This window comes from Alligator mississippiensis, chromosome 5 (genome assembly GCF_030867095.1).
Source record: "Alligator mississippiensis isolate rAllMis1 chromosome 5, rAllMis1, whole genome shotgun sequence".
NCBI lineage: Eukaryota > Metazoa > Chordata > Crocodylia > Alligatoridae > Alligator > Alligator mississippiensis.
This window is the reverse complement of record NC_081828.1, coordinates 128,061,799-128,083,090: the sequence shown is the minus strand read 5'-3', so window position 1 is coordinate 128,083,090 and position 21,292 is coordinate 128,061,799. Positions and strand designations below refer to the sequence as shown.

At 41.9% G+C, this 21,292-nt stretch overlaps 1 long non-coding RNA gene across 1 annotated transcript; it reads right to left on the bottom strand.

Moving 5' to 3' along the window:
* Positions 1-2,145: 2,145 nt before the first annotated feature.
* Positions 2,146-19,423, bottom strand: LOC132250875 (uncharacterized). The gene is made up of 2 exons (XR_009462541.1): positions 19,275-19,423; positions 2,146-2,500 (listed from the first exon to the last, which is right to left on the bottom strand). It is a non-coding gene; the product is annotated as an uncharacterized LOC132250875 (long non-coding RNA).
* Between the last annotated feature and the right edge of the window lie 1,869 nt (positions 19,424-21,292).

Genomic DNA, 21,292 nt, shown 5'->3' with positions numbered 1-21,292 from the left:
TAATAGGCCCCATTCTCCTCTTTGCTCTTGAATCCCTTCCCCTGCAGGCCTCTTTGCTATCCCCAAAGTCTCATCAACTTTCCTATTACAACCAAGCATGCCACTCACTTGTTCAATACTTTATAACCTCCACGGTGCTTCTGACAGTAGCAAATGCCATATAATCTCTCCCTTCTTCCTCTCTAACGATACCATGCAGCTCATCAGGCAAAAGCTATTGACTGGCTGACAGAAGGAGGCCTGGTCTATATTACAAAAATTGTTATTTGTTTCAAACCCTTTCATCCTAACTGGCCTTAGTGGAACAGTTTCTTAAAATTAATTTTTAAACTAGTCTCCAAATCAGTATGTGCTATTCTACCATTTCCAAAGCAGTTTCTAGATGCTAGACAGCATGTTTTCCTCATTCCTTCTTTTGGGAATGATTGATGAAACCATTCTGAAGGCAGGCAGGATAGAGTCACAGGGGAAAGAAAATATATCTTGGAAGTTTTTTTCATGGAACAGCTGCTTGGCTCTTGGCTGTCAAGGCAGCCCAGGAGTCAGAAACTCAGGAAAACCTAGATGTCCTGCTTTTGTGATCATGCACCTGATGGGCTGCCAAGGAGTTAGAAGGACAAGACAGCAGAGAATGGCTAGCCTGAACTTTCTACTCCCTGTCAGCACAGCAGGAGGGGTAATATGGAACCAGAGTGGGCATGAGACTAGAGCTAGAAGGGCAGAAACAATGAAAGGAGAGCCCTTGTGCACACAGGTGGCTCATGAAAACCCTTGCACCTCAGAGTCACCCTCATTCCTCCAGAAAAATTATTTGTCACCTAAGTTAAGCAGGTGATACATAATCTCTTACCCAGTGAGAGAGTAGGAAACATGTATTTCCAAAATTCTGTAACTTTTTTGGTCACAAATGCCCCTCTGTAATCTGCTTAAGAGGACACCATTGATAGGACAAACAAGAGGAGTGGTGGCATTTCATATGTTCTAAGTCTTTAAATAAGCCTTTAAAAAAGTAATTTCTTGGGGCCACAAAGTCCTGGAGATGTTTCCTTAAAGAGGCCTCATTATTTCTGACTTGCTTTTCAAACACCTAGGAAGCAATGCCTGCCTCTTTTATAATCATTTCTTTAAACTCTAACTGTTAAGGGAAAAAAATGTGCCAAAATCGCTACTTTCCTAGGGACAGTGGCTGCAGAGCAAGACTGCCCTGAAATTAGCAGATAACAGCAGACCTTTGCTGAGGCTTTTATCGGTTGTTTGTGTTCACCGAGGCCAGATGATTTTCAAGGAGCCGCTTAGAGATTTAAAGCGCTGATGTGACAGGGGCTCTTTGATTCTAATGTTCCTGCCTTCTTCTTGTAGCCAGTGTTTATGTAAACTTGAGAAAAACTGCCACTACTGTTCATCTCCCTCGTTTTTCAGCCTTAATGGTAATTACATTCCACGCATGACAGGAGATTTAGCATTGCACTCAAGACTTGAGTTGTAAGACTATCGTTGACATGCCATTGCTATGCATTAAGGCACAGTTTCATCGAGCTTAGCCAGTATGGAGATGGAAATATAATCAATGCCAAAAGTTTGGTATGATGGTTGTTGCAAAACCATCTTCTTGAATGGCTCAGGAGGTTTTCAGAAAACACCATAGCATGAGATTTTCCCACTGAAATTTGATGTGCTTTGGACACCTCTTGACATCACAGTCTTAATTTTTTTGTTTAAAGTACTTAGACCTTTTTCCCACAAGCTAACTTAGAAAGCAATATAGACTTCTGAGGATTAAGTGTGAGAATATACACAGGGCATAGAGAGGCCCACTAACCAACCTCTCTCTCCATCCCCTCTCTCCATTGTTTCTGAGAAGCTTGACCTTCTGCATACAGGCCTATTTAAACTCTGTATGCTAGTAGGATAAAATGATCAAGACAAACTGAAGATGTGAGACACCTGCTGTATGACCATCTTGCAGCACACAAATGTTCTAGGTCATGCCTGAGCTTCCTCACTGGCACCCAGCCTCTCAATGCTGTGCGGGGCAGGAGCGGTCCGAGGCTTTCGGGGGTGCGCGGCGGGCTGTGGCCAGCAGCCCTGGCACATGGGTCGAATATTCGGCACGGCAGACTAGAATTAGGCACGGACGCGTAGCGGTTGATTAAAGATTATTTTACTTACACCATAGATGGCCGCGGTGCAGGCAGGGAAAAGCCTTAAGTTGCAGTTACAAAACTCGCTCGAACAAGACCCGTAGAAAACTCGAGCCTCTTAAACCCGGAAAGAGCTCTGGATACATACACACATGAAGTTTGCTAGGCTCCGTGGACTGAGCGCGCAGGGAAGGGTACGTCGAGGGATCAGGCAGCGATGGGGAGAGGCGAGAGGTTGATCAGGCCCCTATATCCTTCTTAAGGCACACGCTGGGTTTGTTAAGCTCCACAGCGCTTAGAGTTCTTCACGAGATGTGAAGTCCTCCTTCTCCTCCAGATGGTTGTGGAGTCCTCCAGCTCTGGCAGAGAAGAAAGAGACATATTTTGCTATGTACACAACTGAAGTCTGGGCCACCAAATGAAGAAAGCAAATCTGTCTGAATACAATGAAGGGAAGATAGTTCGTCATGAAAATAGACTTAATTTGCCACCTCCAAGTCTTATTATGCATACATGGTCTAAAGTAAGTGTTCCACATAAACTTAATTCAACTAAGTCCTAGTATGAAAGGGTCCTTGCTCATAGTTTCAACCCTAGCACAGGACAGCTCCTCCAGGCAAGTGTCCTTCCTCAGTGCTTTATTTCAGCATTGTAGATATGTTGCCTTCCCGAACAAGAAGAGGAGAAATTCTGCTTTTGGTCTAAATACCAATCAGCCTTCTTTCTATTTCCCAAAGTTTAAGACCTTTCTAGAGAACTATTCCTCGGTGATTAAAAGTCCTAGCAGTTTCCAAGAGGTGGGGGGCAATCCTTTCTCTTATCCTCGGTGCAAGTTTTTAACCTTTCCCTTGCCTGTCTGGGTTTGAAGTAAGGCCATCCCCAATCACAAGCAGCTCTGTTGGCAGTTTCAGCATAGAGAATTACAGCTAAATTACCCTGGAGAAAGAGCTACTTTCTCAATGATAGAGGAGGTCTTTCCAGCTCTCTGATGGGGTGTGATGAGAACCCTTTGCACTGTGACTGCCCTTGCTGCATTTCCTTCACTGGGGGAGCAGGGAACATGCAGCAGTTTGGCTTTGAAGCCAGCACTTTTCAGAAGTGCTGAATTCAAGCATCATACAATCATAGAATCATCGAAAATGAGGGTTGGAAGGGACCTCAGGAGGTCACATCTAGTCCAACCCCATGCTCAAAGCAGGACCATCCTAAAGCACAAAGCTCTAGGATTATTAAAATAAATAAATAAATAAATAACCTTGGGCTGAATGAGTGAGTGTCTTTTCTGCTCTGCCCAAGAGAAAAGCCTCTAATATGCCAAAAGCTACATCTGTTTTGTTGAAAACACATATTCCTTGGAGGGAGGAAAAAAAGCATCTGTACTTTTAATCTTGACTACCCGGAGATGAAATGACTGAGTGGTATCCTAGTTTTAATGGAAATGTATTGTACACAAATCACATTAGTTTTCATTTTTAAAATTACAGATTAGATTTTAAAATTCCAGGCTGCTTCCAGGGACCTTTTTAACTGCCTTTTTGGAGTTTTAATTCTTGGCCCTTGTGGAACTTTCTTTTTTTTATTTAAAAAAAATGCATCGATTGATTCCTATAATGGAAATGGAATCCCTGCTTGTCCTTATTACTATGAGTATTATTACCCTTGTCATCACCACCAACATTATGCCATCAAGCTTTTATTCTCAAAGCATTGTGTGGAGGTCTGGTGGCACAAGGGGCAAGCACCCCTCTCTCCTTCTCTCTCTCTGCTCATAGTTGCAGAGCTGCGTGGTCATCTGTCAGTGGTTCTCTTAAGTGGCACTTATCTTTTCTGCCTAATGAGTTACAATATTACTATTTGTATTATGGTATTGCCTACCGGTCTTAATGAAGATCAGGGCCCCATTGTATTAAGTGCTGTGCAAACATTTGGTGAGAGTCAGTCCTTGCCCCAAAGAGCTCACAATTTCAATATTCTATATGGATGAAGGGAGGAGAAACAGGTGCTTACCCTCAGTCACAGTCATTAGTCAAGAGCCTGATCCTATGAACCATGTCACTGGTGACCAGGGAGCACCACGTGAAATAAGGCTTTCAGGATTGGGTCCCAACCTGTAACAAAGTACTCTAGGCATGGCAGCAAGGACACTTGTTAGCCAACAGCTAGGGATGCAATTCTCACTTAGGGCATCTGAGATCTGATTCTGGAAATACACATCACATGAAATGTCACATGTATAAGAAGATTTCCTGTAGTCATTTAGGACCTAATCCTGCTTTTATTTATCCCAGTAGAAATCTGGACCAATTCCAGAAAGGTTAAAAGAAATACTGTGGGTTTCATCAGCATAAATGAGGGCAGGGTTTGGCCCACAGTAAATCAACACATACAATGAAATGAAAAAGTGATGCATCACTCACTCACTCACTCATACAGGGCTACTAATAGGACTGCAAATAAGCAAGTATTGAAGGGCTTGTCCAAATGGGGAATTTCGCTGACATAATTACCCAATATAGATCCCCACATGGACATACACACTCCTTTATTCTAATTTATTTTTTACTACTTCTAAAATGTCATAAGATAAACTGGAAAAAGAAGTTCCTATTCCAAAATGAGAGCAGAAGTTATACATTACATTAGTATTGCCAGGGTGGTCTAATTTTACCTGTAGATTTCCTCACCTTGTCAAGTTCTCCTAAAACCAGCAGTCTATGCTGAAACAATGCCTATCAGAATAACTGTTGTGGTGGGTGTGAAAATTCAACAAAGAACAACAAGAAGTACAAGATGCATTAGAAGCCAAACTCTTTCCACTTCCAACAGCATTCTCCTTCACCAGCAGGATGGTATTAACAGATACTCAAAGGGCCCATAAATAACCACTTCCATCACATTGATTAAAATTCTTATATTGCCTCCGTGAGTGCTTCCCTGCCTCGAAGGTATTTATGCTCAAAACAAATCTGTGAATTCCATTTTCTGTATGGAAATCTGAGGTACACAGGAACTAAGTGACTTGCCCAAGACCACAGAGGAAGTCTGCAACAGAGCACAGCATTGAGCCTGGCTTGGGCTCTCCATACTGGACCATAGCTTTGATCTTACCCCAGCCCTTACACACAGTGCAGTCTTCACATTATTTTCTTCTGCAGCCAATGATTTGGAGATTACTACATTAATTTTTTTAACCCTTCTGTTTCTTAGGCACAACCCACTGGCTGATTAGCTGTGGCTGTTATTATTGTCACCATCTACCCATTGCTGTGTTCAATCCTAACTATAATGAATGTTAATCCTTTGGCAATTATCAGCCAATGAGAGTTAAATAAGGTCACTGGTGAGGCATTATCCAAAAACCACATTCATTTGTATATAAAAAATCTGCCATGTGTTAAAACCCAGTTGAATATTCCAGTATTACCCAAAAGCGCACCATTCCATGTTCAGGTGGAAGCTTTCCATATAACAGTATATCTGTTGAATATCTCCTGTGGTTTTGTTGCATGGGTAAAAAGTTAGGGAACAATGAAAGAGAGAATAGTAGTCTATGCACTGAGTTTCATGGTAGTCCGATCCTTGTGAACCTGAACTGGAAGGAGTACGGTGAGAATAGGATATGTGGGTGCATAGTCAGCAAGTCTGTGCATTGTACAAGCAAGCCCTGTCAACAATATAGTGCCTGTCAGATAATTCTCTTACAACCCTGCCTTCCAACAGCAGCCCCAGAAGAACATTTTATTGTTGATTGCTGAGGTTTCCTTTCTACAAGCCCTATGCATTTGGCTGAGTTGGCAAATTGCTGTAAATATGGGATTTTTACATATTTGGTTGCATTTTGAATGGCTGTTCTAATCAGGCTAGTTAAGATCCCACCTTTATTTTCCACTTGTGACTGTTCACATGAATGCTCATCACTCACCCAGGCCATTTATGCATAAAGGGTATTCACCATTCATTTTTCTGCCATCCAAGCTGTTTTGCTTATTTTTTTCAAAGAAGTCTTTCCATCATCCAGTCAGGGAGAAGAAATTATATCATGTAAGTTAGATGAGCAATCAGACCACATTGTGAACAGTCCCACAAACAATCTACACACAGAAAATTGATCTCACATGTTATCTGACAACCAGTACAACTGTTTGTAGAAATCAAATTCAGTGTTAGAAGGAAGTGACTGATTTTGCCTCATTATACAATATTTCTGTTGTGCCTGGGAAGCAAGATGTGGGTAACCAGATACAGGAATTCACCTAATTAACAGGCCACAAAACTATGTTCTTTATGACTCCATCTGTGTCTCCAGTAAGGCAACTTTTAGGAATAGCCTGAAAAACGTCAGTGCAAGATCAGAGGCCAGGGAAGTGTAATGGGGCACATACACTGGCCATGGACCAGAAACGCTGTGGCTGTGGAGACTGTTGCAACCCTGAAGTACAGTTGCAGCCATAGAGTAGCTCTGCAGTCTAGGGAAGAGATCCCAATCCTTACAAATGAGCCCATTCTCTTGAATTAGGCATATGGACCAGGATTTGTTTTTTTAGAAGCTGGAGATCAAAGTCCCAAATACCCTGGAACAGAATGTTGTAGCTCCGTTGAAGTCAATGAAACAGAAATTTTTCTTCAGTCTTTTCTCCCTTCCTTATGCCTCAAAGGAGGAAACTGGAATCCCTGAACATGGACATATATGCCTAAGAAAACAAATGAATTTTTCAGCATATGCTGTGCCTGCTTTAGCAACGGGAAAGCTTCAAGGATTGTATCAGTACAGTTTTCAGTTCAATTGGCTGTGCCATTTATAGTAATACAACAATTGCCTGAGTTTCCTAGAAGACAGTAGCCTGGGAAGAGCAGAGAAGATCATTTTTTTTTAAATTTGTGCTCTCTCCAGGGATAGAAAGAGGCATTTCTTTCTAGACAAGATGTCTTGTTGTGCTGATTGTTGACACTCAGGTTTTAGATCTTCTGACAGAAAGCAAAGGCTTAACCAGTCAGAAAGATTAACAGTGATGAGGCTGGGGTTCAGCTCTGATATGAAGTGATTTAACACTTGGCTGTGCAAAATGCTGAGCAAGAGGGAGTTGTCTTGTGCTTTCAGTGAAGCAGAAAATCTCTGTGAATTTATCTAAAATAATGGCAGCCTAGAAGAGCCTTCATCCCCATGCTGTAAGGATTCAACAAGCTGATATCTTCATTTAGTAGTTTGAATTCTGCATGTACAAATACACACACACAAAGTATTATAGGGGGAACACATAGTAACCATTAAGAGTTGAGGTTACCTCTGCTTTTGCATCCAAAAGGTGTTATCAGTCATTTTTAATTTTCAGTTTTCCAGCTGAAATTTTCCAGGTCTCATGTTTACCCTAGGGTTGCACAGGGAGCTGCTTCATTCAGCACCTAATTGAAAGCCTATTTAAATCAATGAGAGCTTTTCATATGAATGTTCTTCGGACCAGGCTTCCAGGACAGTGTGCAATCCTAAGTGACCTTATAGTTGTTCCACTATCATTTGTGGTTTACCTTCCCATCTGTGCAGGTAAGGGGTCCCCCTTACCTTCTGCAGAGGTTACCACACTGCAGGCCATACTGTAGTGGAAGGAGCAGTCCTCATGGGGCTGATAATCTGCCTTCAGTGACAGGGAGCAGAGAATGAGTAAATAAGAATGGGTGAACCCTTGACTCCACACCTGATCAAAGTAGCCTAATATACATAAGGCACTGCAGACACTACTTAGATTGACCTGACTGGGCTTAGGTTGATATTAGTGCCAAACTGTACACACAGTTTAGATTGGGCAAAAAATGACCAGCCCAAACTACCTTAACTCACCTAACGAGGTGCACTACACAGATCGGGCTAACCCATGCCTGATCTAACTGAACGTGCGTATGGGAGCACAGCCCCAGGGCTGGGGAAGCCCAGCTGTTCACTCTAGCCCCAGGGCTGGGCTTTCCCTAACCCTCCCTCCCAAGTTGACTGGACCATTTTTAGGCCTCCAACCCCCTCACCCCCAGATGGACAATGCCCCCCAAAGACCCATCAATTCTGCTCTCCATGGACCTGCCAGCTGCCTAACCCCGATCCTGCCAAAACCCCTCTGGACCTGCCAACCCCTCCAACATGGATCCACTAGTGCCCCCCAATCCCACCAATGCCTCCCTCACTCCAGCTTAAATCATGTTCCCAGCACAGCTCCCAGCACCAGCGAACATGTGCGTAAGCAGGAACTTGATTATGCAGCTTAAAGCAAGCCGCAAGATCATAGATCAGGTCCCACAAATATGTGCGAGTGCCCATAAATAGTAAATTGGCTCTCACTTTATTTAATGATGATATGGGGAGGGAACTGGGACTTTGAGGCCAGGTGCAGATATTATACTTTTACCAGTATAAATGATAGGAAACCAGTCTACACCCTTAACAGAACAGAAATTTAGCACACACAGACTGGCTTAAAAATGGCAGAACCCTGTCTAAGATTTCTCCCCACTGCCCCGGAGGGGAATGCGCGTTCTGTTTGCTACTGATAAAAACTATGCCGCTTACAGAAAACTGCATAACTTAAATCGATTCCATCCTCAGGCTTTTTGTATGTACCTAGCCCAATGATCATAATTTCCTCCACAGATTAGGCCTGTCATTACACTGTCTCTTGCTATGGGCTAAGAACAAACACTCAGTCTGCCTCATAAGTGAGGAAACATATTGAATGTAGTCAGAAGAATCCTAAACAGACGTTTCCTTTTTTTATATTTCACCAAATCAGGATCTTGCCTTTGCAGGAGATCAATAGGATTTAAAGGGAATATGTCCTTAAACAACTTATGCATTAATTTTGCAAGACCAGTGCCAAAGCTTTCCAATTATGGAGAATCCCAGATGTCTTGGAAATGATTTTGTCTCTGAATTTTGGTTGATTTTAACTCCCTTCTGCAGCAGACCTTTTGAATATGGAGTTCATTAGCTTGCACTCAGCACCAAATCATTTGTCTTATAACTTTATTGGCAGTTTTCATACCTAGAGGAATGTTGTGAGACCTGTAACTAACTTCTTCAGCAGCTGGATAAAAAGTCTCCAAAGCCAATCCAAGGGTTGTAGGATTATCTCTACCCATTCCTCCATTTCCTGTGTGCTGATATTCCCTCCGCTGCTACAACCCAGCAGGGGTGGAGAGGATCCTATGGTGAATGAGCCTGAAAGATACTGCCCATAGAGAAGTAGTAGGGAAGGAAATGTGGTGTGAAAGGGAGAGAGAAGGGATGCTGCCCAGGTAAGAAAAGGGGAAAGGTTGCCTGACTTTTTGGATTTATACTTGTAACAAATCATTGTACAGAAATTAAACAAATCCATGATAAATGGAAATAGCTTCTCATAAATTCAAAGCCTCTTTCTCCAACAAACCTTCTACAGTTTGAACTAAAGAAGCATTCCTTTTAGAGATGCATAGTGGAGAAACTCCAATTCTATCCACTAGAGGGCACACATGCACGCATGTGCGAGGGCACGTGCAAATGCGCGTGTGTGCACACACACACTCTCTCTCTCTACACTATAGCTATTTGTATAATTTATAGAAAAAAGGACAGCCCCTTTGGATTGGAGAAAAATGTGACCTTCAGTCATTTGCATAGATGACCTCAAATCTCTTTGGGTCATATTGTGAGCCCCATACGAGCAGTTAGTCACACTAATAGTTCCACTGGTTTCTCAGTGCATGGGGTTACTCATGCAAATAACTGCTCCAGAGTGAGTAACACGATTGCAATCTGGTGTAAACTTCTGATCTGCTCCCAGGTAGGACAGAGAATGATTCAAACCATTTTTCTTTTGATCCCTTGTCAGATCTTTACTAACTGAAGAAAGCCTCTTAATAAAATGAACTTTTTTCTATTAATTTGTTTACTAGTTGTTATTATGGTCCTCAGGAAAAATTGGTTTACTTGTGTAATGAAGTGAGAATTGGCCAGCAAAGTAGAAGCATTGCCAATATAACCTATAGAGCAACACATGCAAAAGTCTTGAGGGGGGGAAAAAATCTTTTTACTTTTACTTTAGCCTATATTAAAGTAGGCAAAGACAATTCAAAGAGTTATACTGAAATCACTGAATTGTTTTGGCTAAAGAGGAAAATTCAAAGAACTTGCATTTCACTGCACCATTTTCAAAGTGAAATATTTGCATTTTTCATTTAGAAAATACTTTTTCTTTTGAATATTACCTGTATTTAATTTTTAAAAGCACAAAGAAAGTAAAACAATCTCCCAGCTCTTTGACTCATATTAAGTATCTTCCCCAGATTTTTCATGTTAGCAGAAAAAACACTTTTTTCTTTCATTTTGGCTCAACACATAGTTTGATTTTTTGGTTCTACCGCTAAACTGAAAAAACAACACATATTTGCACAGAAATCCTTAGGAACCTTTCATTAAAAGTCCATAGAACTTAGGATCTTGCTCACTTCAGCATGTTTTGATCTCACTAGTCATAAAGCAATACTTTCAGTCCTGGTTGTCTAAATCTATATTAAATTCCTTATTTACATTCCCAGTTTTTAGAAATGCAGTGCACTCATGTACCTGTAGTTTTTACTAAGGCTGGGAGGAGTTGCAATACTCACTATCTTTGAAGATCAGGTCTATTTTATTTAGAAACCATACGGATTAGGAGATGGACTTTAGGTACCCAAGTTTTACAATTCAGTCCATGGTATATGTTCTTAGCTGTGATGTGTACTTAAAGCACATTAGTGGAAAGTGGATGAAGGGGGTCAGTTGTCTTATGTTACTTTCCTCTGCCCGCTGAGTCAGAATGAGAGTTTAAATACGAACCAAGCTGCACCTGTTTTGAGTACCACCGATTTTGCACAGCCAGAAGCTGCCTTACCATTCACCGAAGAAACTCAGAAGTGAGTTTGAGACAAAACTTCTTTAAAAACTGCTACATGGCAGGCATCACATTTGTGACACTAGGAAAAAGAGAGAGATTTACATCCCAGATTGTAAATACATTTTAATCTGATCTAACACTGAATTTGTTCTATATATTTCAATTACACATTGACACACATAAACTAAGATACACATTATCTTAGTGAGGATGTAGAAAAATTATACAACTAGTTACAGTGTTAAAATTTATGATCTTGTTAAGGTCTTGTGATTCCACAAATGTCCCACTGTTGTAGTGTGGTGCCACTGTATTTGCATATGGGGAACCATATGGACTATTTACAATTCCAAATATTTTCCTTGTATGGTAATATGACTGAGTAGATCATAATAGCAGATTTGATTCTTTCTTTAATTCTTCTGGGAAATTGAATCAATTCTGACATCTTTTCTTTTTCCTAAATTGTGAAAACTTTGAGTCAATTTTTAATCAGATTGTAATTGACAAACCCATTGCAACATTAGTGAACATTTAAATACTAATTAGCTAAGCCATTGCTAATCTCCCTTCAGCAGAGCTCACAGACACAACTGTCAATTAAACCTGAGTTTGTCCCCAAGGAATTAAAGGTCAGAGGGCAGTGCTCAGTCAACTGTGAGACTATGTTAACACAGATTTAGAAGTAATAATTTCAACAGAAAAAACTGAACTTTCTTTTCCTTATTTTAGGTAATTACATTATAGATAGGTGTGTGGGGAGAAGGGATGGCAGGAGCATCACACAAAGTGAGTCAACAACTCTTGCCACTTCAGCAACAACTAAAGTCTCATCAATTCACTGCTTAAACAATCAAAGGCTACTTCATTCTTCACTCGCAGCCAAATCATTGAAATCAGCAGCACAACTCTCATTCATTTCCACTGTGTCAGGTTTAACCAGTAATGAATTTCTTTAAACCTGTAAAAAGTTCCAATAACAACTGCTTTCTCTTAAAAGAGCACTCTCATTCCTTGTCTCCCTCCACCAGTTTTTTCAAATCCATTTGCTGTGATGAGTCCTAAAACAACCAAATGAGACCTGCACCCTGGACAACTTTTGCTTACCTAGGCACTTATGAACTTTAAGTACTTAGTCAGCCAAGCACTTAGGCAGGTGGTAATTTTAGGTACGTGGTTAGCAACAGCATAGATGGACTACTGATGGATTTATGCATGTTCAAAATTAAGCACGTGCTTTACTAAATAAGGGCCTCAAATACCTTCCCCTCTGGTTATATTTGCAGTCCTTTCTTCCCCACTCAACTTTCCAAGGACAGGCTACTGCAAAGAATGTCTCCTGAGACACGTAGCCTCAGAAATGCAGCATTGCTGATAAACCAAATAGCAAAATCAATCATTTAAAATAAGCAAAGAAAGTGCATGATGGATTATTCCTGACCCCAAGAGCAGTTTTGAAAAGTATATAATATTAAGCTTCTAGGTATGTTTTAGCTCTGCTTTCTATTTTGAGAATATGCAGTTCTTCTGCATTCTACATCTTAGACTCTTTTTTCTTCATAATATTTGTGGTAAATTATGGCCAGTCTAAAGCTTTCTATCATTTGAGGTAGGGTTGATATGGGGTGGGGAAATTAAACACTACATGGACATACCCTTTAAAACCTACAGAAGTGACACAGCCTGGGATCTAATATGCAACACAGACTTTCCTTTCTCTGTTGGAAAGCCTTAGAGTTATAACCATGTAACTGCCTTTTGTACAGCTGCACAAAACAGCTCTTTTAAAATAAGAATAACTGTTTATTCTGTGCAAGAAATGAGTTGATCATGTGCTGATGTGCCATTATAGTTATCAGGTTAAAGTCAAGGTGATTTATTTAGGAGCTTTGGGGAAACTATAAGAGAAACAACATCACAACTTGAGGTCATAATTTTACATAAGTTATAAGTACATAGATTCATAATATTTAGTCAGAAGGGACTGCTGTTAGATCATCATGCTGTAAGATCTGACCTCCTGCATGTTACAAGCCATTAAAATTCACCCAGTCACCCCTCTACTGAGCACAGTAGCCTGTATCTGGGTAAAGCACATTTTCCAGAAAGTCATCTAGTTTTAATATGAAGACTAATTGACCACTTCCTTTTGTAGTTTGTTTCAATGCTTATTCACATTCACTGTTAAAAAACATGCTTTAATTCTCCTTTGAATTTATCTGTCTCTTGATATGCCTTGCTCTTGCTAGATTATAGAACCAGTATTTGCTGCCTTTGAAGGGGCTTACACATCTGATAAATCAAGTCATCCTTCAAATTCTAGTCTACCAATCTTTGTGTCATCTTCCTGATATATAAATAAGTCATATGTACTGCCATATACATTTGGTACTTCAGAATTTAGATTAAGGTGGACATCCCCAGACCGATGGATTTTCAGCCAAAGGCGCTTTACTCATGTGAGCAGTCCTTTTGAAGCCAGTTTGACTTCTCACATGATAAACATTATATGCAAGCTGAAGTGTTCACAGGATGTGGACTGGTTCTGCAAACATTACCAAATCTATGCCCTCAATCAGCATGGACATAATATTAAGAGTGAGCATTGCTTGAGTTAACCACATGTCAAAGTAAGTAACTTGACTGGGCCGGTCATGCTTACAGCCTTTAGAAGTCTCATCATCTACTCTAAGTGACAGTTATTATGAGTATTTTCAGAACACGGCCCTTAAGAAGGGAATAGAAGGGGGATAGATTGAAGACCGAAATATGAGAAAGAAAGAATGAATAAGACCCAGGGGACAATATAATTATACAATCAGTGGCAAGATAATACAGTATCTTGAAGCTAGGAAGGAACTTTTAACCAGAGCAGTTGGCCAATATGTAGAGTCTTTCAAGCTGTTTCTATTAAGGGAAGGCATTAATATCTTTTTCAATACAACGAATATGTATATAATGCCCTGCTTCCTTGAATGCAGTAGAAATCAAAAGAGAACATTTTCCTCCCTGTTGCAAGTCAGTTGTTGCAACAGGGATATCAAAATGTATACAGCCCCAGCCTGCAAATACCCATGGACCTGATAAACAAAATGAGCCTACACACATGCTTAAAACTGCTCATGTGAATAAAAGCTAGCAGTTTTTGTGGTCTCTGGGAACTCTAAAATTGTAGTCATAAATGAATACAATCCCCAGTTAGGTTTCTGTAGCTCTGAATTACACATACTAAAACTTTTTTTTTGTTTATTCTACCATTGACAAGTCAGCTGTGGCTCCACCACTCAGGAGTTATCAGCTCTTCTCCCACATGAATTCCGCATCCCATTAGAGAACATTTAGGTATCCTATTACACTATCTATTCAGCTACGGTATCTTGTTTGGTTCCAGGCCTTTTCCTTATTACTATCACACTCCACTTCCAGTCATTGCGGTTCTGCCTCACATTCCTCCAAAACTGATATTATGGCTATCCTTAAATGTCAGAAACGATACATAAACCGAACAAAAACTCCAGCCCATATAACTTTGTCTGATAAAGCCGATGTTTGCTCCACAAATTAAAATCATGCAGATGTATTTTGTACTGACTGAGAAAGGACACAGCTGTAAGGCTGCACAAAAACTTGACTTTAGCTGTAATAATCAGAGAAATGTTGCCATACAATATGCTTGGGCAACAAAGCTACCAAGGGGAAAAGGTCACCCCTGTCTCAAAAGTTATTCTCACATAAAAAACTTAATAACAATAGTGCTAAATAAGGGGCTAGATCTATAGGCCTGATGAAAGTCGGTGAAGCTACGCTAATCTACCTGACCTAAGGAACTGACTCAACATCATATGTGTATTCAAAGTTCATCATAATAGAGAACTAAATACAATTTTTTTTTAAATCTTGTATAGGTGCAGGGAGAGAGACAAATAGAGATCTACTGAGACATTTGTTACACTTTTAACTTGCAAAGTCTTCAGAGTTGTGGGTGATGTTCTCAGTATAGAAGTTAAGATTGATTAGATATCTAATCTCTCTAGCATGCCTTTCATCCCAAAGTGGTTTACAAACTTTACTGTCACAGGCTTCTTTCCCAGATGCCTCTATTATTGTGCACTTTATGAGACAATCAGAAACCTTTAATGGAAGTCCTTGGCTATAGAATCATAGAGAAGCAGGGCTGGAAGAGGTCATGTAGTCTAACCCCCTGCCTGAGGCATGATCGTCACCATCTAAACCACCCTCTACAAATCCGTTGTCTAACCTATTAGCAAAACTACACAATCAACTATAATACAACCACATGACATACCACACAAGTAAAGCAGGGGGACCACAATAGTCAACACCCTGCTGCTGCAAAGGTTGTTAAAATATGTTCAAGAGATCCAAGGAAGAGGGCCATGCCTCTTCCTACAGAGGAAGGCAAAACCCCCCAGTCTGTACCAATATGATCAGGATGTATAAGTGCTTCCTGCTCCCACGTATGGAAAGGTAAGCAGCATGGAGGGACAAGATCTTCTAGCCAAAATGCTCCAGGCTTAAGTTCCAACAGGAGTAGTGGCACACCCCAGCCATAATCCCCAATTTTGGCTGCAAGCAACACACAATGCTTATCAGGAAGGCAGAATAAAAACTCTTGACACATGTAGCAGCAGGAGGGGGGAAAAATCCTTCCCAGCCCTATATGGCAACCAGCAAACCCCAGAAGCATGGAAAATATCCATAACAGAACATAGGTTTAGGTACTTCTAATTCAACCCTGACCAGCACCGGATTTACAGGTGGGTGACGTGGGCAACCGCCCAGGGTGCCATGGTCAGGGGAGCACCACACACACGTGTGTGAGCAACCTGTGTGCAGATCACTGCTCTCCCCGCAGCCCAGGCAGGAGGAGCAGTGCCCATCCTAGCCCAGTGCACCCCCCGCCTCCAGCTACTGTTCATGAGGAGCAGGGCTGGGTACATGTGGGTGGGGTGGCACCTGCTCCAGTCCACCTGCCTTGCTCCCACACAGCAGCAGTAGAGCAGAGCTGTTCCCACACAGCAGCAGCTCTGCCAGGAGCAAGTTTCCCCATCTAGCCCAGCAGCTCCCCTTGAGGCTTTATTTCTGAAACTTTCAATAATACTACTATATACTTAAATTCAGAGAAAGGGCACCAAAATAGAAGTTTGCTCAGGACACCATTTTTCCTAGGGCCAGCCCTGTCTCTGACCACTGTTTATGCAACCTCTTCCTGAACACATCCAACAATAGAGATTGCACAACTTCCCTAGGCAGTCTATTGCACTGACTTACTGCTCTTACAGCGAAGAAGTTTTTCCTGATATTCAGTCTAAACCTACTTTAGTGCAATTTCAAGCCATTGGTCCACATCCTACTCTCTGCAGCAAGAGAAAAAAGGTGTTTTCCCTCTACTTTATGGCAGCCCTTTAGATATTTGAAGACTGCTATCATGTCCCCTCTTAAGTGCCTTTTTCACAAGCCGACCATGCCTATTTCCTTCAACCTCTCTTTCCAAGCCCTTTACCATTTTTGTTGCCAATCTCTGGACCCTCTCTAACTTCTCCATGTACTTCTTAAAATGGGGAGCCCAAAACTGCACACAATACTCTGGATGAGGCCTAACCAGTGAATTCAAATAAATAATAAACATGTTGAACAGCACTGGACAGACCCCTGTGACTTCATTCAAAATTTACTGCCATTCTGATATGGATCCATTTATAACTACCCTTTGCTTGTGGATATTGAACCAGTCGTCTATGTTTGGCAATATTGTTCTTCCAGCAAATGTCTGGAAAATTGGAGTCTACCCTCAGTTCCATTATAATTTTTGGATAAGTTTGTCACTTCCTTGAAAAGTGCCTCATTCACCTCTTCTTTTTGGCTTGGTGGCCTATAATAAAACATAGAGTCATAGAATCATAAAGAAGTAGGACTATAAAGGACCACAGGAGATCATCTAATCCAACCTCTTGCCTAAGGTAGGATCATCCCTATCCAAACCATCCTATACAAACCATAATCTAAACTCTACGTAAACCTACCATCAACCCCAATACAACTCAGACATAGCACCCTAACCTGCCACAGGTAAAGAGGGAGAAAAATGGCAGCCAACATCCTGCTTCTATATATGTTCCTTATGTTCCATATAAATATACACACATATACACATATACATATACATACACATATATACATATTTTTACATAAACTTATACACACATGCACATATATGTGTGACAGGCTCATGACCACCATACCAGCTGATGGGTGTGACCTCCTTCTTGAGCTGCATCACATCTGGGTCAATTCACCTGCCACAATTTGCTCTTTACACTGCATTTTTACTTCTGGAGGTGCTGACCAGTGGTTCCTGTCAGGCCCAGGGCAACTCTATTGGCATGTCTTCTGTGGCACTCCTCTTTCCCTACTCCCCATCCCTTTCCGCTCAGGTGTTTATGATCAGCCTGGGTGATGTTCAGATGTGGTGATGGGGCCTTCTCCTTTGCTGAGGCCCAGTGAGGATGACAGCTGCAGAGGGTCTTGCTGCTGTCCTATATGCTCCAAAAATTACAATAGAAGAGAAATTCCAACTTAAACAGTTTAGATGATGCAGTGGGCAAGGCAAGGATGCCCCTACATCAAACACTTTCCTTGTGCGCAAGGGTGCCTTGGTGCTCACCTACCTTTAGGTCTGCAATGCCTCCTGGTGGGCCAGCTTTCTGGTCCAGGTTCTGTTTGTCCTGCCACTTGGCCAGGTATGGTAATGCTGTGAGAGGCACACCCTGCCATGCCTTCACAAAGCTCTCAGTACTTCAAATCCCCCATTGACATGCTCTGGGTCCATGGACATTCAGCTGGAACATGTGGTACCAGCGGGGCTCCTTGCCAGGTTTTCCCCTTAATGGATACCTGCAGTGCCCACTGGGCCACCCTCCCCCAGTCCCACCTGACCTGCATGGGTCCTGCATGGGTCCCCATGGGTACCGGAGAGTGGTGTTGGGTCCAAGCTGTATGGTCCACCAGCTGCATTGATTAAGCTGATGCTCAGTTGGGTCCACAGGGCTCTGTCAGCAACCAAGGCTTCCGGAGTTTTCCCAGGGGACTTAGTCCCAGGAAGAGCAACTGGCTTCAAGCCAGTAACAAGTGCATCCGGATCCTCCTTGGATACTTTGGTGTTGGCGGGATGCATGTGCACCACTTCTCTGGGTGTGCTGGCCCTGAGAAGAAGCATTGGATTCTGTCCAGCTATGGGGAGAGCACCCGGCTCCATGGCTGGCACTCCCATGTGCTCTCCCTGCCTACCATCTCCAGGCTTCATTTAACCCTGGGGCCTCTGCACCCTGGACCAACTTGCAGAGCTCCTGCTGGATATGTGGTGCCAGCTGGCTTACCCACAGACTGACTATGTGGGCACTGGAGCCATGGTGAGTAGGGCAGGAGCCTGTCACAGTTCTTAATAGGTGCTCAAGAGATCCCAGGTCCACGTCCAATACCCCACTGCTACAGAGGTAGCAAAAACCCCCATAGTCCATACCAATCTGATCATGGGGTAAAATTCCAATATATCAGTGCTATATCTTTCACCTTCTTCACCCAAATACATTCTCATTGGTTATCTTCTTTGTCTCAAACCACAGAACAAATGTATGCATTTTTGACATACAAGGTGACACCATCACCTTTTTTTCCAACCCTGTGCTTCCAAAACAGAGTGGAGCCCTCAAGGTTGACATTCCAGTCATAAGAGCTGTCCTGCCAGGACTCAGTGATACTAATTGGATCATAATTCTTTTCCCAGGCTCTGACTTCCAGCTCAGTGGTGCAAATTTACTGGCTATTTACAAAAGTAAAATCAAATGGATTTATTTCAAGGTAGGACTAGACCTATGTAGACAGCTTACAGACTAGATCCTAGTTCATCTTCCTTGAGGAGCCCAAGCTGGTAAACATTTCTTAGAGCACACCTGCCAGCTTGGGCTCCACCCATGACATGGCTAGAAGAACAGGTGGTTTTGCCCCTCTTTTACCTAGTCTCATTGGAGCACTCACCTGGGGTGTTTGAGCTCCAGATGCAAACCCCTCCTCTGATAATTAGGACCTGAAATAACATTACAGAAGAGTGCTTTAAACACTTGGCCATCGGAGCCTCACAGAACTCCTGGCTTGATTGAGGATGAGCTATTTTTAAGAAGCAAAACAGAGCTCAGAAAGCACACCAAGTATTTTGAATATCTACCTGCTCTGCTGTGTGAAATGCTTCATTTTGGCGACTCATATAGGTGAAGTTTCTTTTCTTGGGAAGAACTTGGGTGAGTGAAATGATCTTCTCTCATTTGCCACCCCATTTCTAACCCCTGCTGCTGCCCCAAGACAACAGCCTGGTTGAAGCAGCAAAGCTTGCAAATACTGTGCACACTCTTAATAATTAACTCAGCTGTTTCAAACAAGAGCAGGAAGTGCCTTCTCTTCATGTAAACAAAACACATTCGTTGCTGTTTGCTGAACAGCAAGGCCAGCATTTCTGTTCTGAAGACCTGACTGATATGCCATCAACTACAGTCACGTCACTGTCGCCCACATCTTCGCTACAAGGGGGTGAAGACCAGTAGTGATATACCAGAAAGGATTTCCAGAGGCCCCTTGTCACTGTTCCATTCCCAAGCTACAGATTGCAGTGATTTCCATGCCCCAGATAGCACTATCCAGAGAGAGGAGTGAATTCTAACTCAGACTTTCTAAAGATGATCTAATCCAGGGCCTCATAAAAATACTTCTGAAGAACAAAATGTGTTGTCTTCAGGATTCATCAGATTCCATCGAGAGCCAGATATTTTTAAAAGAAATATTCACGGGGAAGATCTCTCTCCCATCCCAACTTCTAACTACACGCACACACACCTTAAATTATACAAGATGAGTAGCATGCTAAAAATTGTTTTTATTCTTAAGAGTTGCAGTACTGTCTAGAAATCCTAAACAAATTGAGACTCCATCTTGCTAGTCCCTGCCTTGAAGATCTTACAGCTAGCATAGATAAGACACATGAAGGGAGGAAAGGGAAAAGAGAGACTTACCCATGGTCCCAAAGAGAGGGACCATTAAAACACGGCAATCAGGAATCTTCTAGCCTTCTGAAGGCTTCAGTTTAGCAGACCTGTCTTTTGTTTCCTGTTATCTTATTTTTAAAGCTCCCATTTTCTACAGGAAAAACAGAAAACTAATCAGTAAATATGCTCAGATAATACTGAAAATGGAAAACATGCAGCAGTCAAAGCCCTTGGATTTATATAACTATTTAATAGCCCTAATTTATATAACTCCTCCTTAGCGAGATGCTGAGCCGAGAACAACAGAAAAGATTGGAGAGAGTGGGGTGGAGGAAGCATTCATTTTTCTATGTTTCTTCAGTGTATGACAGAGATCCTAGACCCTTGAGACATATTAGTAGTTGTATCTTTTTGTATTGCGGTAGTGCTTAGAATGTCTAGTCATGGACCAGGATGCTGTAGTGCTGGGTGCTATACAAACACAGACCCAAAGACAGTCCTTGCCACAAGAATTTACAATTCAAACAGTTTAACCAGCTCCATAAGACATGGAAATGAGCCCAGTCCTTATTATTGGTTCATTCTGTCTGGATTCCCCTAACCTGAATGAGATTGGGATAGGTACAGTGAAAGTGTAACTGTGGTCTGCACATATTTCCTGTCCATCCTGATGTACATCACTTAAATGTAGTAAGGAAAGATAACAGATGCTCTAGGAGCCTGACTAAAGTCAGTGGAAAGAATTGCTTATTTCAAAGGGTGTTAGATAAAGCCTCATAGACATGGTCCAATGCCCAAAGTTAGTGGGAATATTCCCACTGATTTCAGCAGACTATAAAATAAGTCCTATAAGAGCAATCGACCTACTTCCTGTGCTAAGAGACTGACCAGGAAATAGCAGTTCCTTTTTGGAATCCTTTCAGCCAGAACATTTCCCAGATAAACCTCTATTTTCACTACCTTTGCAAAATATCTATCTGGTCCAGAAAAACAGATTAGCTGGGATAGTCTCCACAGGAGAGATGCAGAGCTTCTCCAAAGCCTGCTCCTCTGCTGGGGAGGAAGGTGGAGTAGGGCCCATTACTGTAGGCTGCTGTGATGCTTAACGGGAAGGTGGGAATGCTTGCACATTGCCTGAAGCCTAAGGTATGCTTAGGCTTGCATATTGCCTGAATAATGCTTTCATGTTGCCTGAAGCCTGAAGGTA